Source organism: Papaver somniferum, chromosome 11, assembly GCF_003573695.1.
Source record: "Papaver somniferum cultivar HN1 chromosome 11, ASM357369v1, whole genome shotgun sequence".
Lineage (NCBI taxonomy): Eukaryota > Viridiplantae > Streptophyta > Magnoliopsida > Ranunculales > Papaveraceae > Papaver > Papaver somniferum.
The window spans coordinates 69,981,421-69,987,714 of NC_039368.1; positions in this window are offsets into that span (position 1 = coordinate 69,981,421).

The window sequence follows — 6,294 nt, forward strand, 5'->3', positions numbered from 1 at the left end:
TAGTCTTTCAAATCAGGGTTTTTCCTTGGTCAGAAAGAAAACAATATCCACCGTTAGATGAAAACCTAATTTAGATTCAAGTTAATATTTCTCAACCGTTAGATGGAAAACTTAGCTTGTTACACACACTTGACGATGCACACTTCTAGGTTTATTAACCGTACCCAAACGTATGCACTTGTTGGTTCAATAATAGTCAACCAAAAGGTTAGCCATATGAGCATTTCATATCAACCATGTTCTTCTTCACCATAACTAGTTCAAATAACTTCAAATGAACTAGTTAGAGAGTTGTTAAATTGCAAGGAAATCTCATGTACTACACAAGACACAATTGAAGCAAAGATGATTTGATTCACTTGAATCGGTTCATGAACTTTTATAACCACAGTTTGCATATTGCATTCCTTAGTCTTTTTAAGTTTAAGTTCAGAAATCATCTTCAGATATATAACCTTTCTCAAGTTCACAGACTAGGTTCGCGGACTTAAGCAACCGGTAGAGTTTACAAACTCCAGCGGAAAATCTCAGCAAAGACTTTTCACCGGTTCGCGGACTGGGTTCGCGGACTAGTCTAGTTTGTCAACTCCAGCAGAATTTCTCGGGATGAGAAGTTTGGCAGTTCGCGAACTGAGTTCGCCGACTTGGCAAAGCCATTCTTCCGGTTTCTCTTGATCAACAAAGTTCGCAAACTTTGGTTCAAGGATAGGACTTATACATAAATGTATTTCCACAAAAATGTTTATGTCCACCATTGGTTATTAATCTAAACTTTCATTTCAATCATTGAAAAATTCTCAGAGGATGTTATATAGTTGTTATTCACAAACCATTTCTCGTCGAAGCAATTTTCAAAGTGATTGAAACATATCATGACTTTCGTCACTAGGTAAAGATAAAATTGATCGAAGCGAAAAGCTTACCAACACATATTTCGAGATATAGATAGGCGAGGTATATTCGGCTCGAAATACCAAATGTGTATAATCCAAGTCTATATATATAGCATACGACTTCTTGTCTCAAAGAGTAGGATATGGAGTAGATATACTTTTGAGTGACATATAAGTTCAAGTCTTCACATACCTTTTTGTCGAGAAGTTTCACCGGTTCCTTGAGTAGTTTTTCTTCTTGTATGATGAATCGCCATGAAGTCCTTGAACCCAACTACACTTTTTATCCTAGTCCGAGACTTAGCTATAATAGACTAGAAATCAAGACTTATAGTTTTGATCACTAATATTGACAAACATGCTTGAGATACCAACGCATGCGAGGTTGACCGAGCAATGTTCTAACAGTCAAGATTATGCCTTTGTTAGTGTTTGGCAGTTTGCTCCTGGTGATGCCGCTTCTTGTGCTAAAATATCTTTGTTGGAAAATGAGCTAAAAAAAACTCAAAGGTCCTTAGAAGCGTGTCTTCTGGCTCTTAAGAAGGCCAATGATGCTGTTAAGATTGCTGAAGAGGGGCGCAAGGCGGATGATACAACTTTGGCTTCAGAGTCTTCAAAAGTGATAGGTTTGTCCATTCTTCCCCTTAGTTTTATTTTTGTTTCTTTTGGTAGCTACGTCCTGAGAGTGCCTACCTCTGTCAGTTGGTATCTCAGATGAACTCGGACATCTTCGGGAGCAAGTGACCAAGTTGACCTCCGATGTGTGGTATTATCAGAAGAAATCTGATAAGTTGATGAACATGACCGGTCATAATGAGGCCCAAATTTTCATTGAGTATGCTCATAACTCAGACCTTGTGAAGAAGATGTCGCTCCTCCGTGAAGATAGTGAGAAAACTCTTAAGGGGAAAGAGAATCTCATATTGAAGCAAAAGAAGGATATTTATTTGCTGGAAAAGCGCCTCTTAGCTTAGGAGATCATCCATAAGAAGTACTATAAAAATTTCGAAGATGCGTGCGCCTCTTTAGCCAAAGTTACTGCTGAACATAATGTGTTGTCCTCCGAAGTATGTACCCTTAGGAACATACTTACTGAGGCATCTCAGTCCTCTTCTTTCCTGCTGAACATAATGTGTTGTCCTCCGAAGTATGTGTGTCAAAGTAGACCTTTAGCTTCTGTGTTGCAATTACTAAGGAATATATTAGTTTCTCCACCTTCGTGTAATTGCGCTCCGCTGAATTAAGTGCCTTGCTGATGTAGTATATGGGTTTTTCTTCTTTTCCTTGGATCCGCACCAGTACTGAGCTCACAGCGTAACTGGTTGATGTTAAGTAGAGAGTGAGTACCTCGCCTGGCTACGGTTTTTATAGGATAGGTACGGAGGAGAAGTACTCTTTAATCTTTTGGAAGGAATGTTCGAATTCCGTAGTCCATGTGAACTTACTTCCTTTCTTTAGAGTATCAAAGAATGCTTTGCATTTTTCTGATGATCTTGCTATGAATCTTCCCATTGAGGCTAAGATTCCATTTAGCCTTGGGACTTCTTTCAGCGTCTTTGGGGATGACATCTCCACTATTGCTCTAACTCTTTCAGGATCCACTTTTATCCCCATTTTGGTCACCAAGTATCCTAGGAGTTTTTCTGAGGTTACTCAAATGTGCATTTCTCTGGATTGACCTTCATGTGACAGATTCTCATGGCTTCAAATATCTCCTTTAGATCCGAGAGATGGTTCTTCGCTTCCTTGCTTTTAACAAGCATGTTATCTACCTAGATTTCCAATATCTTACCTATTCGTTGCTTGAAGATTTTTGCTACTAATCGTTGGTATGTTTCCTCTGCATTCTTCAATCCAAAAGGAATCCTTGTATAACAATACAAGACGCATGGAGTGACGAACACAATATGCTCCTTATATTCTTCTACAAGTGCAATTTGGTTGTACCCGTAGTAACCATCCATGAAGGATAGCCTTCGATGTCCTTCGGTTGCATTGACCAATTGGTCAATATTGGGTAGCGGGTAGCTGTCCTTGGGGCTTACTTTGTTGAGGTTACTAAAGTCGATGCAGATGCGCACACCTTCATTCTTCTTAGGTACGATCACCATGTTGGATATCCATTTGGGATATTTGACTTCTCGTATGAATCCTGCTGTTAGGAGCTTCTGCAACTCCTTTTCTACCGCCTCCTGGTAGATGTCTTCTACTTTGCGGATACGCTGCTTGAACGGTGCTGCCTCAGGTTTGATCCAGAGGTGGTGAGAGACTAAGTCCAGATCAATTCCTGGCATGTCTTCCATAGACCATGCGAATATATCTGCGTATTTTTCAAGTAACTTTTGCAATTGCACTTCCTCGTCTTCCTCCAATAAAGTCCCGATGGTGATCATCTTTGGGTCCTTCTCCTTCCTGATATTGATTTTCTTTGTTCGTTCCACCGGCGAGAAAGTTAGCTTTTGAGGCTGTAGAGGAGTGATTTCTGTAATCATCATTTGGCATGGGTATCTCCTACTGGGTTGGTGGAGGTGTTGGATTCTTTAGACAAGGGGGATTCGGGAACCATGAAGTCTCCGTTCTTCACTTCATTGGCGTTTTCCTTTCGTATTTTTCGTGCATGTCGCTATGCTGATGCTTTTTCTTCGTTGAGTCTGACCTCCGCTAGGTTGCATAGTCTTGCATCTTGCTGATCACCCTGGATTTCCATTTCACCCATAAATGTTAGGAATCGAAGGTACTGATGGTAAGTCGAAGTTGTGCGCCTCAGGTGGTGGATCCACTGTCTTCCCATAATAACATTGTAAGGCGAAGGCGCCTCTACAACACAAAACCTTGTGTTAGTTACCAAAGGGCCCGCGCGTACCTGTAACACAATTTCTTCTTTTGGTCTAGAGACTGCTCCGTTGAAACCGTAGATTGTACAAGTGGATGAATCCATATGTTCGTTTTTTAAACCCACACGTAGGTAGGATTCGTAAAATAAGACATTTAACGAGCTGCCTCCATCGATAAGGACCTTTGTAGCATTCAATCCGTGGATTGGAAGAGTGATCACCAGTGGATCATTATGCATTTCGACCTCCTGGTTGACGTCCTTTGTTGAGAATTTTAATAGTGTAGCCATCCACTCCTCTCATGTGCTAGTTGGTGGTCCGCTTAGCTTAAACACTACGTGTGCTTCTATCTTCTTTCTGTTCCAATCTAGTTCGAGGATGTCTTTGAGTAGCTCCTCCTGAGCTCTGTCTGAGAATATGATCATGTTAATGTACTTGCCGTCTTGTGGTATCTCCACCCTCTTATTTGAAGTTTCATCAGTGCTAGTAGGTGGTAGTTGTACATACTCCACGAGTTTGCCATCATCTATGAGTCGATGGATTGTGCTCCTTAGATGGTAAAACGCGTCAGTTGTATGCCCGTAGTACTGGTGATATGCATAGTACTCCTTAGACTCATTCGTTTTATATGGTTGCTTCCCCCTAGTGTTAGGGTATGGAAAGTCCGGCTTCGCTCTTTCCTTGTTCAGGATGTGAGAAAAGGTTGTGTTGACCTTTGTATAGACTTTGTCTGCAAAGTCCTTTCTTCCTTTTCTTCTGCCTTTGCCATCTCCATACTTTGATCTTTTTTCAAGAGAGTTGGTTCTTCCCCCATCTTCGTTGTGTCTATTAGGATGCTCCGGAATTGGTTCGTTATGGAGCAGTTGTTGCTTTGGTCTGCGCTCTGGGATTGTCTTTCTGGATTTATTCAATTCTGATATAGCGATCCTGAATAACTCGAAATTCCCCTTCGGAATCGAGGGTTCAGTTACGAAGCTCTACGAAGATAGTTGAGGTCCTATAAAGTTCGTACTTATAGCAATTGATGTTAATTTCTGGATTGAATTTTCCGATTGGCTGACACGTTTTCTACCACCTTTCCGTGTATTGCATCAATGTTTCCCGGGGTACGATAGCTAAAGCGAAATCTTATCTTACCCTGCCTTCGTAGATTTGTTGTACATGTATGTCTCCAATAACTTGGTATACAATTGCTCAAAAGAGTCAATTGAGTTTGTTGGTAAGTTGTCATACCATGCCAATGTTGATCCTGTTGATCTTGCAGAAAAGTACCTACAAAGTACCACCTCATCTCTTTCTCAATGGGCAAGGACACGAGTGTAGTACCGTAAGTGGACTGCAGGATTGGAGGTACCATTGTATGCCTGGAACATAGGTACCGGGAATATCGCAGGGATACGTTCCCTTAAAATGCGAAAGGACAACGGAGATGTTTTTTCTTCTTGGAGTACCTCCTCTAGCCTTGCACCTGCGTGTCCAGTCTTCAATCCTTGTATTTCTTTCCGCATATTTTCTATTTGCTCCATGACCATCTCCACGTTGTGAGCATCCCTTGAAAATGTCTCATCTTAATAAGACTGGGAGGGCTTGTAAGTTGGATCCACCTAATTTGTATCATGTCTTGTTCTCCTAGATCCCCTGCAGAGTTAGCCCTTGGTGGGTTAGGACTAACCCTTCGGTGCCCGGAGATAAAACCCTGATCACGCCTCTATAAAGGAGGGTGAGTTTGGGAACCTTCGATCTGTACTTCCATCAAATCTTTTAGGTTCTGGTTTTCTTGATCCATCACGTGCATTGCATCCTCGTTGCTCCTTGTTGCGTAGTAGCAGAGCTGTTACCTACGCTGCCATCTGTTCTTCGTTGTGAACTCCACCACCCTGAGGAGTACTATCATCCGGATCCTCAGAGTCTTCCACCTCTTCTTAGATTACTGGAGCATCAAGATCGATCCGTGCTGGAGTTAGGTTTCCTAATCCTCGTCTGTTAGGAACTAAGGTTCTGGGTAACCCTTCGTTAACCTTAATGGGCTGCGTAACACGAACAGGTTTCGGTAACGACATGCCGTAAGGTGGTTGTGCTCCAGATATTTGTTTCATCCCTTCAGTAGGAATAGGTGGTCTGTTAGCAGTCGTTCTTCTTGCTATCTCGCTTTGTCCGTCCTCTGCTTCATTCCTTTGATTCGTTCATTACGGGTTTTGGGATCTTCCTCTTGTGACAGCAGGTCGTGAACTTGATGGTACATCACTTGGTTTCTACATACCTTCGACTTTGTTTATCCTGAAAACACAGATTAAAAGGATAAAATCCGCTACTTTGGTGCCTTCGTTAAAGTAACAATTAATGCTCTGACACAGAAGGCGGCTAAGCATTTTTTCAGAAAAGTACTCGAATGACGTTTGAAAAGATGGGTATTTAATTTTTTTATGATATCTATGCGGAAAAAACAACAATAAATGTTGACAACAACTGCAAAGGGGATCAGATCTTTAATGATTTAAAGCTAGTAAATGCTTTTTAAGATTTGTTTTCCTTAAGTTATCACTGAGATTCCCTAGTGTTCAGAGATA